The following is a 17,150-nucleotide window of genomic DNA, read 5'->3' as shown; positions in this document are numbered from 1 at the left end:
CACACTGTAATGCAGGGTGGGAGCAGCAGTAAATGTACTTTTTTTTTTTTTTACTAAAATAAATCAATGCACTAAAATATATCATTCCCATCATTGCAAACTTAGAAATCAGATGCCCTTGCTGAGCCTTAAGTCCGTCTTGTACATCCGATATGACTGAAGCTGTCTGGTGAGGCTTGCTGTGTCCATTTTAATTTTAATGGTTAAAAATGTTCTTCTTTTGCCATTACTTTTTATGGATCACAAGGTATAAAACTATAAAACAGACACACACAGACACACATTCACACACACAAAATAACTTGTAGTTCTAAATGTATTCTAAATGCTTTTATGGTGTTTTTTACTCACTTTATGTCTCTTCTGTGATGTTATTTCTCTCTCCTACAGCGTCTGTTACAATTACATAGGCATGACCAATTATGCAAATTAGGCGATGACATCATTTAGCGACTTCTAGCGACTTTTAGGACAGCCAATAGCGATTTTCCTTACTGAGGAATTGGCAACACTGGTGCCACCTAAACAGTTTGCCAGCTAAGCTTGCAAGCTAACAGTTGCAAGCTAACCAAGCTTGCAAGCATTAGCACACACTGCACCTTGTATCCAAATACAGTAGGGCTAACTTCTGACTCCAAAAAAGTACCAACTACAGCAGCGGTTATATTCCTAAATTCAGGCTTCTAAATGTAGCGAGTATGACCATTTTTCATATGGAGTCTATGATAAATAAGAATCCATCCAACACAGAAACTAGCTGCCTAGCAGACTAAGTGCAATGAAAAAAAGTTGCACAAATACATATAGTGTGACTACAGTGGAGAGTTTTGACTGTTTATCACTCAGTTTTACTTCACTATAAAGAAGATGACTGTATATTATGACTTCTGATGTCTCAACAGCAGGCGTTATGCTAAAGGAGCATTAAGAGCACTGACAAGATTGTATGAGATTAGTCCACATTAGGCATACAGTACGGTTGAGCCTGTGAAGAACTTGTTTGACAGAGACCCCCATAAACTGAGCTAGCCAACCTCTTATTTGCTGCCTAGAAATGTGAATTGAGTAAAATCAAATAATCGTTTAGCTTTTCTAGATGTTTCTAATACTATTGCATCAAAGTAATTCAGTTCTGACCTGCTTTTGTTCTAGTAAATGTGTGTGAGTGTAAAAATGCTACTTGGTTCAGAATGAATAAGTATTATGATCACTGCACATATAGTACCTACAGTTCTTTTGAAGCTCTTGGTGTCCTGTTGGTGTCTCTAAATTAGAGGACTGCTGGGCCAATGAGTCCTGCCAGAGCCACACCCTGATCAGAGGGCTGCACCTCCTGCTCTCCCAGCACCTTTTCCACCTGTCATTTGATTCACATGCTGGCCAAGAAACCACACAGTGCCCTGGTGAAGAGCGAGTAAGTGTGTGTGTGAGTGTGTGATTGACCCATAGGGTGAACAGAGATCAGAGGTAGGTGCCAGATCAGATCAGATCAAGGCTTTCCAAGTAGGATAAGCTCTACTTATGCTGCTTTCAGAAGGGTCGTGTGTGTGTGTGTGTGTGTGTGTGTGTGTGTGTGTGTGTGTGTGTGTGTGTGTGTGTGTGTGTGTGTGTGTTCCTTTGTGTGAGCCCTCAGGGCTTTCTTGTGTGTATGGTCTTGGTTTTAATGAGCAAGGTGCTTCTTTGACCCCTTCATGTCGCAGCTACGATGAGGTTATTGCGTGGTTAGAAAATCCAGGTCATGCTCCGCTGATCGACTCAGCTGTTTCAATGAGGTAAGTCTGTGGGTTGCAACCAGGTTTTATTTATGAGCTTTGTAACCCTACTGCTTAAATTTATTTTTCAGAACACAGGTTAAACTCAGCAAGAAGAAATATTAGTCAGATTTCAGTCTTCAAAATTCAATTCCAGCACCAGCTAGTCAGCTTTCGACAAAACATTCTCAAAATCATGTCAGAGAAAATAAGCTCACAATTATGTTTTGACAGTGAAGACACTTAAAATCCAATTTTAACACTTGTAACTTCACTGGCAGCAACATTTTGTTGTCAGCAGCTGCTAGGCTTATGTCAGAATCTTCAGTATAAAAGGGAATTTTTCAAAAGGTAAATGATAAAGTTCGGCAGACATAAAAGGTTAAGTGGCAAATTCCCTCATAGGTACAGTTGAGGTCATCATCATCATTAATAATTAAGGAAATAAATGGGACACTAACCCTTACCTTCTGATCCAGTCTTTATGCACAATCATATATAATCTGTTACAGTGTTTAGAAAATGTACAGTACAACATTTAAATATTAAATTAGCAATAGCTATGTGCAGTACATCAATATCATGTTTTATATTTGGACTATATTAAACTGCACTGTCCCTTTTAAATAAAGAATTATTATTATATTAAGATCTGATTTGTATCTTAATAACATGTCTGGATAAATGATAACACACACTGTTACATGTAACAAGTGTAGAACACAGGACTGACTAGATCATCAAGGCCACACTTGCTGTTTGCAGTTTGATTTGTGAAGTGATCACAATGATGTAAAGCATTGTCCATAATTATAATGACATTCACCTCCTCAAATGCTTCCAAAGGTGAGTCAGTCCCAAAGACCTCCATGTAAAATGCATCATTTTACAGCAAAAATAATTATTACACATTACTAACCGTTAAGGTTGAATGTTATTTATGGTCACCTTTGAGTGACAACTAGGAGCTTTTTTCTCGTGTTCAGCATTAAATAATAAAACACTCCAAGGTTCAGTGTTTTTATCTTTTATATACGTGACACAGTCATGCTGTATTATTATTTATCACGTCAATACTTATTCAAGTTGTCATTATACGATTATGCAGTTATATGCATTATGTATTATACAACCATCATTATACGACATGGTTTGCAGAAAGCAGAGGTGTCTAAATAACCTAAGTGGTGACGTATTGTGCATCTTTCTAAATAAATTGTGGTGATCAAGTCCATAAGGAAAAGCATCTGTGGTTGAAATTTGAAAATTTCAAAGTTGCAAAGCTTCCTGGGGCTCTTCTGCACTGAATGTTCTCCCAGTGTTTGAGCGTGTTCTCCAGGAGCGTTGGTTTTTCCTGCCATTGAAAAACCTTGCTGCCTGTTGATGCCAGGTTCATTCTCACAAAAGAGTCTTAATCTTAGGCATTTCACTTCCTGGTTAAAATAAGATTTTAAAAAAAATATAAACACTGCTCTGCATGTTAATGAAGCATTTAAACTGCAGGAGAAACCACTTTAGAAAAGAAGAGTACATTAGCTTTAGCTAAATTAATCTCAGTTCATCTTTTTATGCTTTATGGAAGAGGTAGATGTGTAAAAGTCAAATTGTGGCATTAACTTGATTAAAATATGTGGTTACAAGATTAGTTCATGCATTACTGCAGTCATTATCCAAATAATCTACAGATCATAACGTAGACACAACACAGACACTACCTTTTCCCAGAACAACAACCTTGTTTGTCCTTGTTTCCTTACTTTCCTTACTTATTCTTTTTTTTTTCCTTACTGTAATCTGGAGCACTGTAACCAAAATAATTTCCCCTACGGATCAATAAAGTATTCTGATTCTGATGATTCTGATTACAATTACCTTTTATTCACATTTTAAACTCATTGGCCCTTTAGTAGCTGTGCTAGAAAGTGCTTGTGAACTATGTGTTAGTTTACCAACATTTACTAACCTTTATACAGGACAGAACTGGGAGCGTGAACTTGTGTTTAAAGTTGTAAGAGGTAAAAGTGAGGACTTGTTGGGTCATATTAGATGTAAATGGGGTATTTACACTGATATATTTTGCTTTCAGTGTCTTACCTGACTAAAGTCTTGTTCAGCAGTTGGGTAAGGTTGTGACTTCTCTAGATCTCAAGAACTTCTCCGGGGGGGAGGGGGGTATAATGGGCTTGCTAGGCCAGCCTTAATCTGCCCTAATGCCCTGATTCAGGTGCCAACATGGCTATCAGCATAGCCACGTGTCCTCACAGTCAGGCTAATCAGCGGAGCCACACCCTTTAAGCCCTAAGTTAAAAGATTAGCACAGCTGAAGGGATGAAGGTTTTTCCACATGGAGGGACGGACAACATTTAGAGTTAGTTCAGAAGCTGGAATGAGCCCACAGGTGCTGCAAGACTCTGTGTGTATCGACAGAAGTGTTCCTTTATGGATCCTAATGGAATAATAATGAATTGTAATTGCAAAGAGCCTCTCTCTGGGTCTTGATGCATTTTTAGTATTGACCCGTCTGAGCTGAAGCATGAAGACCTTGCATTCCATATTGATTTGCCTTTTACAAGGAGAACCAGTGGTGTGATGTATTTTTCTCGCAGTTTTCTGCCATTAAAATGTATTATTACATAGGCCACGGATGAATACTCATAACACACATTGACAGGATCCAACCTCACTCAGCCAAACCACCTGACTCTAACCGCTAGAGACAACAGGTTAATGTCCCGGCACTCAGCGGGGCTGAGTGCAAAGATAAAGTGTACGAGTGCGTAAGAGAGAGACAGATACGGGGAGAAAAAAGAGATTAAGACTACCTGGAAAGCCTGTCCTCATTTCCGCAGGCTTTCAGACACATCTGCTAGCATTGTTTAACATCCCATTGTAAAGAGAGACGGATTATTGCTCCCCTTTGCCTCTGAGAGGAGGGGAGACAGTGTAACGACATGGACGTTATCCCAGATAAATCTGTTATCCAGGGTTTGTGCAGGGATACTCTCTGCAAGGGGATTAAAGACAGAGAGAAAGCATAGCAATATGAGAGTAATCCCATCCAGTTTTCTCTTTCACCTTTTATAAAATCTGCTGTCATCAAAAGGACTTCTCTTCACAAAATTGTTTCCGCAAGTGTGTTTTTATATCATTTACAAGCTCATTTTGAGGCTCAGAGACGGCCTCTGCAACTAATGGACGAATCATTGTTGTGAAAGCTGTTTCGTTTTTTCATTCCACGGCTTACAATGAAAGAAAATTAATCCAAGCATTGCTCATATGGATTTGCCGGAATAATTATGCATTCTGTCCAACTTCAGGCTTTTGCTTGATTACAATAAGAAAGAACATTTTCATGGCTATAAAGTGATTTGCAGTTTTGCACCGTTTCAGGATTGTGTCCAATTTAAACAATAGGGCTTTTTATTCATATTCATTATCATTTGTTTATTTGACCCATTAGCTATCCATCTGACAGTGTTTTTCTCATACAATAAATGGAAGGTGCTGTATATATATATATATTTATTTATTTATTTATTTATTTAAGTGCTGGATCACCAAAGCAGGGTATGTTGAGGAAAAAGTAATCATGCACGGCTGAAAAAGGGATTAACTTTTTCCCTCTTGCATTTCATACCACTAGATTAGTGCTACCTTTAACCTCTGATTTCAATCGGGATTAGATGCTTAGTGTAGTTACCAGCCTTTCGTCAGTTTAAGTGTTGATTCACAGAAACTTTGCAATCATGACCAGATATCAGATGATTAATTTGTAGGACAAAGCAGGTGTTTGTCTCAGATTTGTCGCAGTTTGACAGCTAAGTTACTTTTCACCAGCGTCAGCTTCCTGAGTTTAATGTTCTGGTTTTCAAATATCATTATAGCTTCAGGCATTATTCAATACTCAATAGTACCCATTCAATGTCATCCCCATGTCCATACTTACATACAAATACTGTCCATCCCTTCCCCCGCTTCCTTCCCCCAAGTCTGGTCCTGAAGGCAGCAACTAGCCGTGGACTGATTACCCTGTTCATTTAGTTGGTTCCTTGGGGGCCTCCATCTCATTGGCAAGTTCCAATAAGATCAAGGCCCCAGTGTGTTTGTGTGAGTGTGTATGTGTCTATGTATTTAATTAAGAATAAAGGCCATTACTGAATTTCCTGGATCCAAACATGCTGTGTAACGTATATTCATTCACTGAAGATTTGTCCTCAAAAATGCACTGTGAGCGAAACGAAATCAGCACCAACCAATGATGAGCTCGTCTTTCTAACAAAGAAAAGGAAGGAATGGATGACCTGGGTTTATCCAATCCTCACGAATTCTTACTGAAGGAGTTGAAGCTGTATCATGAATGCAGTGGTCTGATTGGTCAAGTTTGTTTATTCGGGTCTGAATATCTAAAAATCTAGCTTGGATAGCAAATGCAGGCAGTGAAATTATGTGAGCCTGAAAAAAAAGAAAATGTTTGTGCAGATTTTACACCTCTGATATGTAAATCGTGGCACTTTCTAGAACTGGCCAGAAACCTGATACAGATTTAATAGTAGAAATACATCTCACATTCAACAAGCGACACAAGAGCTAACACAAATAATGATGCAATGATTATAGAATATTATGAGATAGATAGATAGATAGATAGATAGATAGATAGATAGATAGATAGATAGATAGATAGATAGAAAGAAAGAATTGTACCGTCCATATATATATTTTTACTTTTTCTTGGTTTATATATATATATAAACCAAGAAAAAGTAAAAATTAAGTTGGTTAAAAATAATAGAAGTAAGACTGTGTAAGAGAAGTTAAATTTGCATTTATAAATTATGCGTACATTATAAATATAAGAAAAGAACCAATTATGGATGAAAGAAGATAGTTACGCTAAAATAAAGAAGGTATTAAAAACAAAGGGCTAACTGTGAAATAGGCTGAACTGACCACACAGCTGGCAAAATAAGAATCACATTTTGCTAAATTAAGTAGGGTTAGAAAATCAAACGTTTATGACATCATCCATGCCTGCAAAACCTTTCTGATTTGGCTGCTCTGTTTTCTGATTTTACTGAGTGTCTGCTCAAATTAAAACTCTCTCCTCTGCTCAGTTCAGCTACAACTCTCCCACTGCTCCACACAGCCAGGTTCTCCATGAGTTCAATCACACACTCTGACCCAGCTCCAGCTCCCATCTGCAACCCATTCAGCCCTGCAGTAATTGCTCATCTTTGATCTAATTACAGCCCTGTATATATTTATCTATCAGTCACATCTGGCTGATGTTACGGTATTCTTAATATCTAAATATGTATAAACAATGACTGTTGCTAGGCAACCAAGCACGGGCAAATGTTGTTTTACAAAAAAATGACGTCCTCAGCAGTTTTAGATATTTGTCGTAATTAATTTTTTTTTTTTTTTTTTTGCCAACTCACCCCAAAATTCACTCTATGATGAATAAACTAATTTTAGAAAACATCATGAAATATGAGATCATGGGTTTTAATTAGTGCTGTCAGGGTTAATCTCGTTAAAATGATGTTAACGCCATAACCTCGTTAACACGGCAAATCTCCGTTAGCGTGTTAGCGTGTTAGCGTGAATCACCCCATGCGTGGGGCTGCACAGCGCCAACACGTTAACGAGCTAACGGCGCTAACGCATTGGGGCAATCCGCACTAACTCGCTAAAGGAGATTTGCCGCATTAATGCAGTTATGGCGTTAACGTCATTTTAACGAGATTAATGCTGACAGCACCACATTTAATTAAACAGAGTTACGTGGTTTTTAAAATGCCAAGGGATAAAAATGACACTGGTTCTAGTGTTAAAGGTGAGTTTAAAAACATTGGTTACCTGGTAAAACACTGTTGCTAGCTGCTAACTTTGCCAGAACATTTCGGTGCTAGTCTGCCTGCTTTCCCTGCACTCAGCCATATGTGCCATAAGGTTGATTTAATCTTCTTATATGCCATTCAATGTAAAGTAAATGTAAAGTTAGCTAGCTTTCAAGTAATTGTCAAGTTCTAAGCTTGTTAAAAATGTGTTTGTTGATGGGTATAATTTTACACATGATACTCTACAAAGGTGACATTATCTACAAACAATTTATTGTATAGAATGTGTCACGATTTGGTGCTATAGCAGGCAGGATGAAGGACCCAAAAGCAGAACTTACGGAAAGAGGAGGTTGAACTTTATTGTGCTGTAGCAAAAAATACACAGTAAACGAAAATCGAAAACCAGAGAACTAGAAACTAAGGACCAGGAACTAAGACACTGAGAAACCATAAACTATAAACTAGAAGCCAGAGTGACGAAGAGCATAGAGGAAACACACAGTACATGCAGTGATGGTATGACACAACAACAAACGAGAAGACTGAAGACTAAAATACACAGGCAGGATAAGGAGAGGATGGAGAACAGGTGGAAACACAGCTGGGACTAATCAGACAGCAAAACTCAAAAGGAGGCTATCAATGTAAAAAAAAGAAAACACCAAAGACATCTACAAGGACACAGACTCGACACTGACTGAGGACACACAGGAAACATGGAACATAGGAGGAGCACAGAAACACAACCTAGAGATTAAATTATGAAATAAAAGCCTATTAATAAATTCAAAACACTGGGTCACTGACCCAGGACCATGACAAAATGCGCGTTTATTTTTCAATACCAAAATGTTGATTGAAAGTACATAGAGGCATAAACAATAACACAATCGATTTTAGATCCATTTGTGAGTCTGCATTCCCAAAGTTTAATTGAATTCAGAAAAAGCTGCAAGTTGCAAAAGAGAAAAGCTATAAACTTTAAACTCCATTTAAAAATAAATGGTAAAAAGTCATCTTCACCAGAAAAGTTTAACGTACATGCTGGTTTATAGTCTTTATATCTTCTGCTGCTTCATCTTCTACACAAATGCAAAAAAATCTATCAAAACACATTTTTTATATATAGAGGTTGTTAAGAATATTTGTATTTCTGCTGGATATGGTGAATCTAAACAGCACAAAATTATTTTCTGTTGTATCTAAAAAAAACAGTTCTACCCAACACCCTATTACTCCTAATTATACAGTGAAAACAATCACATCTTGCAACCAGATTAAGCATGTAGGCCAGCTTTACATATCTTTTCCTCGTGCTGTCCGCACATATCTGAGTGGTATTGTGTGTCCTGTGATTGCCAGCTGTGTATTGTCTGTATTCCCACAGAGAAAGAAGCCCATGTGACTGAGCTCTGACATATGTCGCTTTTACTTAATGGGCCTACACAATCACTTTGTATTGTGTTTACACAATAAACAGACTAACACACACAGCATGACTCTTGGGATGACAAGACTATTGTCTTTATCAAGGAATATCTACAGTGACAGAAGGTTATTGAGGACACCACACCATAAATATATATGGACCACAGCTGCTCTCAATGTAATATTCGCTCCACACCACACTTTGTTTACAAATTTTTAAATTTGAATTTAAATTCCAACTATTTAAATGATTGGCGGGGGGAGGGGGATTGTTTATTATTGCTGCCAGGGTAAGGTTTATAGAATCATAGTATAATAACCGTAGTGTATGTCTGTTTGTATGTTCTCTATCATCTTCTATGGGTGAGTGGACTGGTCCCTCCCCTCCAAGCAGTCGCAGCAGATGCTGCCCCTCCCTTAGCCTCGGTATGCCAGAGGTTTCTTCATGTTAAAAGAGAGTTTTTCCTTCCCACTGTCCCCAAGTGCTTGCTCAAAGTTGGTCGTCTGATGAGGTTTTACTGTGTTATTGTAGGCTCTTTACCTTACAAAACTAAGTGCCTTGAGGCAACTGTTGTTGTGATTTTGTGCTCTATTTAAAAAGCAAGGAAATTTAACAGGCAGCACAAATTTTTAATCTTCCCAGTGCAGCTAAGCAGCTACTGATTATCGATAAATATGGCTTATTTAGATAACTTGATCAATAATAAATAAAAAAGCTGAAGTCTAGAAAATAGCACAGCAGAGCAACAGTATGGGACACTGAATGAAGCAGCCCTTGGGTATTAAATCTCAACAGGCTGCTCACAAAAATATCACATATAACAAATTTGTTATATTATTACAATCAGCATTTTGTATAAATTTACCACTGTACAGATCATGACCTAACATTAAAGCAAAGACCCATACTGCAAGTGTTTCTTAGTAATTATTAGTTACAACTAAACAAATTCTGACCTTAAAAATGTAACCACAGAATTAACAACAGTGTAACATTTTTTTAAATAAATTAATATACACAATATTACCAGCTTCTTCTTTTGACACTCAGACATAGCTAAACAAATGAATCCTTCCACTTGGCACCATTTGGCCAACACTATCATTTAACTTCAATATAAATATTGAAATATAAATATTATAATACAGAAATACATATGAGATAATCTGACATTGCATTAAAAAGTATTCAGAAATATTTCACTCCAGTTTCTCCATAAGAAAAAAGTTTGTTTTGTTCACAGACTTTTTCTGCTTTCTTTTGCGGAGCATTTGCCGTTAGTTGCTGCCCCTCCCTGAGCCTGGAGCCTGCTGGAAGTTTCGTCCTGTTAAAAGGGAGTTTTTTTCCTTCCTACGGTCACCGAGTGCTGTTGTGATTTGGGACTAACAAATAAAACTGGATTTATAATTTACATCAACCAATATTATTCCTGCCCCCAAAGCCCCAGAGAAATGTTGCTATAGGGGCAAAAATCCCAGTCTGCCAATATCTGTCTTCTTCTCTGTTGAGTGAAAGAGTAAACATCATTGAATTCTAATGGAAGCATTGTCTTAGACATAAAAGCTTCATTTAATAGACTGTATATTTAGAAACATCTATGCTGTAATGGCTTTGTGTATTGCTATTTTTTTAAGTGCTGTTGTTTTTTTCTGCCAAGGCTCATCTAAGCTTCTCCAAAGCAGCCTTGCTATCATCTACATACTCTAATACTCCCACAGAGACCAGAGCTGTTTGCCTATTTCAGCTGAGCAGAGGAGATCACAACTACCAGTCTATCCATCTATCCTCAGAGTCCCATGAGTCCAGCAAAGCTTCTACCAATGTCCCTGTGGTAATGACTAAAGTGGGGCCTCCATCAGAACTGATAACAATTCTCAATCCATCAAATGGTAATGTGTTTATGCAGTTGAACTGTGTATACTGCCCTGCAAAAGCAAAACAGAGAAAATACCCATTTAAAGTTTAAAGTGAGGAAATCTCATTTTTGGATTTATGCTTAAAATATTTTTTCTGCAAATTTGACTATAAAAATTATTCCTTTTGCTGATACACTACTCATTTGCTCCTGCATACTCATGTCATACCGTGCTCTTGTGAACTAACTGTGATGCATTACTGCTTCAAAGTGTATCAGCTCTCTGATAACAGTTTGTCTGCGGGTCACCTTTGGATACTCTGCATTACCTTCAACAGCATGTTTAAGGTGGTCCAAGTCACTACCTGCCAGTTTTCATGCTTTACCAACATAAAACCATTAAAATATTCAAAATCTGAACATCTGAGTCTTTGCTGTCACCTTACTCCTGAATAACTCAGTGTCACTCCAACTTCTACATCTGCACTGTTATGTACACTGGGGTTCCCAACGGAGGTTTGTTTACACTGCATCCCACCCCAGCTCTTCTCTATGACAGGCACTGGCGTCATCACAACAAACCACATTGTTGCCCGGCATCCTGAGGCCACCGGTCTGTGTTGGCGGTATTGTTAATTCCACGTGTTTCACTACCATTCTATCATTAACAAAGCATTACTTATACATGACATCATCACTGGCAGGAATATTAATTTTAAGTTCTTTACTTAGATATGGCAAAATTTTAGGACTTACACTAGTGTGGCTTGGACACTTCTGTGTGGTGGTGAGCTTGCTGTTACATATCATCCTGACATTGTGGTTTAAGAGCTGTCTGTACCTTCTGTCACCTCTTTTGAAAGTGTTTTTTTTTTTTTTTACATTGGCTGGTTTTATGCAGGTGTAGGTGATTCTGGTTTAGCACCTGCCAGAAGCTTACACTGTCTTCAGTTTTGGGCTGCCTGAGCTGCTTATCTTCGTCACCTCCTTGGGGACGTCAATGTCCATGCTTATAACAGCCCCTGTCCTGCAGAATTTATGTCACTCTTAGACTGCTACAGCATGTAAAAGACCCCACTCATGTCAAAGGTTATGCACCAGACTTAGTGTTTTCCACTGGTATAACCCCCACTGGCCCACAGTGTATTAAAATCGCTGTCTCTGATTACCACATCATTCTTTTCTCTGCTTCTGTCCTCCTTTCCCAGGCAGTGTCAGGTATACATCACATACAGGAACATCAAGTCTGTTAATACATCAGATCTAGCCAGCATCACTGGGATTTACTTGACCTCTGACACTCCCAACCACAAAGCGGATGGCAAAGTGGCATATTACAGTAGTGTGCTGTCTCAATGATTTGACTCTATGGTTTCATCCTTTGTCTTGTGCCCTGGTTCACCAGTGCATTAAACTCTCTGCCATTCTCAGAATGCTTTCCTACTCACTTCATTCCCTCTCCACTGGACACCTTGGAAAGCTCAGTGAAAGCTAAGATCTCCAGCTGTCCTCTGAATCGCACGCTGGCAACCTTCATCAGTTCTTGCCTACCTAACCAGTGTACCATCATAGTTGACATCATCAACAAAGCCTTAGAAATCAGACTCGTACCCTCAGATCTAAAACAAAAAACAAAAACCTTTCATTCATCAGTAAATAAGAAAGAGCAGTCGCTGCCCAACTCCAGCACCATATGTCTATCCATGAACTTTTCGGAGCTTGTTTCAGACCACATCACAGAACCTGGAATGTTCTTATCAAGAGCACAAATGACCTCCTCATTGCTGCGGACTCTTCCCACGTCAGCATTTTCGTTCTCTTGTACCTTTCAGCAGCTTTTGTCACTCATTCCATCATTCTTGAGGGTTTATCTAACTAAGTTGGTCTCACTGGTGTAGCGTCCTTTCAGTCTTAGTCTTGCCTTAGTGGCAGGACACACTGTCACCTGCTGAGACTCGTGTTCTTCCTCTGCTCCAGTCAAACAAGAAGTCCCTCAAGGATCTCTGCTGGGGCCTCTTCTTTTCATCATTTGCATGAAAATTTCCCATCTGCAACACTTGTTCATCCTCTCATTCTCATCACATATTCTAGCCAGTGCCCTCAGACTCTGCAGTGGACACCCTGCATGCCCTCATCACCTCCTACTTTGACCTCTATAAATGCATTCCTATTTGGTCTCACTATCAAAGCCTTGGATGTGCTGAACTATGTTCAGAACTCAGCTGTCAGAATTCATAGCCGCACTAAGTCCTGGCAACCCATCACCCCCACCTTCTCCCACATCTATAAAATCTTTCAGCTTACTATCTGTTCTCCTCCTTAAACCTACACCCCATCCCAGACTTGCAGACAAAGGCTTGCTCTTCATCCCTCACACCACAATACAGTCTTTCAGGGACAAAATCTTCAGTGCTGCTGCCTCTCTGCAACCGGCTCCTCTCTGAGAGATCCACAATGCCCCCAAATGACATAGGGGCACATGTGACAATATTAAAATAATTATGGACTGTAATCATAATTATGGATATATTTTATTTAAAGAAATGAGTTCTTCCACTTCCATCTTCCACTGCTATGTTAAAATGCCCACAAAGGCTTTTTAGGTTCCAAACTGGCTTAGTGTAATTTGATCCATGTGTTAAAGGGATGTCACTTGAATGGAATTTTAAAATCTAATGGAATTCTGATTTCTCCTGTTTCATAACAAAAGTGTAATCAAATAAAAAAGTTCAAAAAGGAATCTCCTCTTCAAAAACAAACAAGAGAGATTTAAATTTGATTCAATTTTCATTGAGTACAAGTCCTTCTCTGTCCCCTGTGCTCATGCTTCTGCCATGCACATTGACTCATGTACAATGTGTCTGACCACCAGTGGGAGTTTGGGGAACTGAAGGAACTTGTAGGGAAGTAAATCTGTGAGTTGTGTTATACTTTAAACACCAAACTGATTTGAAGATCATTGCTAATTTTGCATAGATGCAATTAGTTGTTTTGGGGTTTTTTTTTTTTGGGGGGGGGGGGGGGCAATTCCTTATCACCAAGAAATTTCCAGGACTTGATGTATTTGTTTGAGTAACATTTATAAAAGATGAACGAATCAGTACGTCAGAGACAGAAATCAGTTAACCAGTCTTGATCAGTGATCAGCCAAATAGTGATCTGACAGCAGAAATCTAACTGTGAAAAACAACTGATTGTTCTGCTTGACAGCAGCATGACCAGTAAAAATGCAAGCTGATATGATTGCAGCATAATGGTTTGCACAAAGATATTTCCTCTATAAAGAAAATGTAATATGTACTGTAACAAGTTGTAACTCTATCTCATAATGCTAACACAGCAGCCAGTAATCCACTAATGTAGCATCCGCCATTTACTTGTTTTCACTGTTTTTCTTCCAATCCCAAATCTGTCAGTTCACCCATCTTACTTTGTTGTAACTTTATTCAACAAACATTAGCTCCAACAGGTCAACGAGTTTAGCTTGAAGCACATAAAGATGCCTAATATAACTTAGTGAACCTAATGCCAATAATGTATCTACTGCAGTTTGTATTCTAATTTTACAATAAAGCTCTGTCCCCCATCTTAACCTGGATTAATTTATTTTGAGATAACATATATTAATTATAATAGAGTAATGAAACACATATACACTGAAGAAAGTCATGTTCTTTGCTCCACCGGCACCCAGTAGCTCACCACAAAGATTACCCAACAGCTCGCATGGCCTTCATTCACTAATTCAAAATAACCCTTCCTGCCTGCAGCAGCAGCATAGCTCCCGCCAGCCAATCAAGAGGTAGAGTTCCACCGGCAGAAACACAACGGGTACCAGCAGCTCTTTTCATAACCAGTGATCCGAGACTTGTTAGCAGCCATGTAAAAGCCACACACACACCCTCTCTCGCTCTCTCCACACACATTCACACTGGACCTTTTACTGGGTACATAAAGAAAATGCTGTCAGCCCCACATAACGGAACAAAAGTCTTCTTAACAGACAATTAGGATTTTTCCTGCTGTTTTTGTCTGCATCCATGCATGCCTTCACTCTTTCTCCCACATTATCCCTATTTTCACTCCGGTCCCCCTCTTTCTGTCAGTGTCTCTCTTTTCAACCCCTAGACTGACCATCCTTCAGGCCTGTTTAGGCTGTCAGTTTCTGCTAACACCAAAGCGAAGGGAAATGAAAAAGAGACCAGAAAAGTTTAAACAAAGACCAGTGAGGGAATGTAATGTGGCTAAAGGCAATACAAATATGTCAATGCCATAAAGCCCTGTCCTCATCTGTTCGAACAACACAGGGGTAACGACTTGTTATACAATGTTATTTTGCTTTACTGCTAATATTAAGCTCTAGCATTGCACTAGGCTGGCGGAAGGATTAATTTTATAGTAAAAATTGAAACTGCAAAATCCCAAAAACTGCAGTCCTTGGAATATCCCTTGAGGCCGACACCAAAAGTGAGTGAATCTCTATGAATTCTCAAGTTAAAATGGCCAGCTTTACTTTCAGCCTGTTATACAAATGTTTAGGTCTCTGTAAGGGATTTTCCCCTTTTTAATAAATGTATTTTATATATATATATATATAAATAAGCTATAGCTGATAGCTGTATGCTAGGCTTCTAAGTGTTTGATGAAAAGGAGTGATTTTCATAGTAAATGATTACCATGTGAACAGCACACATGACAACAGACTAAAGGGGGATTAAAGTGGATGTAGAGCTTGAGACCGAACACCACATGTTGAAATTAAAGTAAGGATGTGTGTGCACAAGTGTGTCTTCTCCTCTAACATAGCTTATGTAGGGTTATTGTAAGTGATTCAAGAGGAACATAGATATAATCCTCTGGATAGTGATCGCTACGCTGCAGCACGCACACAAGCTTTTGTTTTTCTCCCGCTCTCTCCAATCAGGTCCTTTGAAAAGCTTGTGGCTCTCTCCATGTCTTGCTGGGTCAGATTTTGGTGGCCCAGTGAGGCTGGAAAGATGAAGCGCTGAGCTGAGGTCAAAGCATCCAGAGATGACAGACTTTAGAAATCCTGCTTGCCCGATGCCCCTTCTGTTTCATTAGCCACCACCTCCTCCCATCATCACCCCGCTCTAATTTAGATGACGAGCGGACAAGCGGGTGAGGGTGCATGTGTGTGTGTGATGGTGGGGGCGGGTAGAGTTAGGACTGTTTGTTTGTGTGTGTGTGTGTGTCCAAGTTTTTTGGTGTGTGTTTGTGTTTTCCATCTCCCATCCTGACAGGATTCCTGTGATGCAGCTCTTGCTTTTCTCCCTGTGAACAGCAAGCAGCCCTAATGACCCCACTCTAATTGCACAGTGTCAATATTGTTGCATTTAGATTCCCATAGCTCTCATACAATATGCACAAAGATGGATGGCTCATCAGAACCCAATACGCTGCCGCTCAGCAAGTTGGCCGAGGTGCATAAATGCTGGTATCATGTTGCAGACTGCAGCTTTGGTGAAATCTTTACTTGTGCAGTGTGTTAAATTATATTTATTTCTAGAGGCACCCCTGTTTTTAAACTTCAGTATTTCAAAGTGATGCTGACAAACTATTTCCTGCATTTATTATTTCTAGGTTGGACTATTGTAATTCATTAACAGGCTGTCCTAAAAACTCCTTCATATAGTCCAAAATACTGCAAAATACTAGAATAAGACAGCATATTTCTCCCATATTGGCTTCTCTTGATTGAATCCAGAAACAAATGTAAAATCCTTCATATAAGGTCTTGAATAATCAGACGCCATCTGTTCTTAAAGACCTCATATAACCATATCACCCTAAAAGAGCACTTCACTCTCTGTGGGCCTACTTGTGGTTCCTAGGATAATAAAACACCCTCTTCTGTGAAACCAGTTTTCAGTTTGCTTGTAGAAAACAGACACCCTCTCTCTCTTTTTAAGATTAGGCTTAAAACTGTTCTTTTTGATAAAGCATTAGGCTGGATCAGGTGACCCTGAATCCTCCCTTAGTTATGGAGCAATAGGTCTAGGCTGCTGGAGGATTCTTCACTGTGTTTGTACTCTGCAGTTAACCATACCCTGTTATTAATGTCTGGATCTCTAAAACTGTGCCTTTTGTCTCGTCCTTATAATATACGCACCTTTAGGTGACTGTTGATGTGAAATTGAATTGAACCACCGTACAAGGGATATTTTGCAGAAACCAGTTATCACCTCAGACCCTATTCACAGGCCTAAGACGCCAACGCTTCTTTTGGCTTGTCCTTTGAGGGTTCGCCA

Source organism: Simochromis diagramma, unplaced genomic scaffold (genome assembly GCF_900408965.1).
Source record: "Simochromis diagramma unplaced genomic scaffold, fSimDia1.1 OVJJ01000371.1, whole genome shotgun sequence".
NCBI lineage: Eukaryota > Metazoa > Chordata > Actinopteri > Cichliformes > Cichlidae > Simochromis > Simochromis diagramma.
This window is presented reverse-complemented; position numbering follows the sequence as displayed.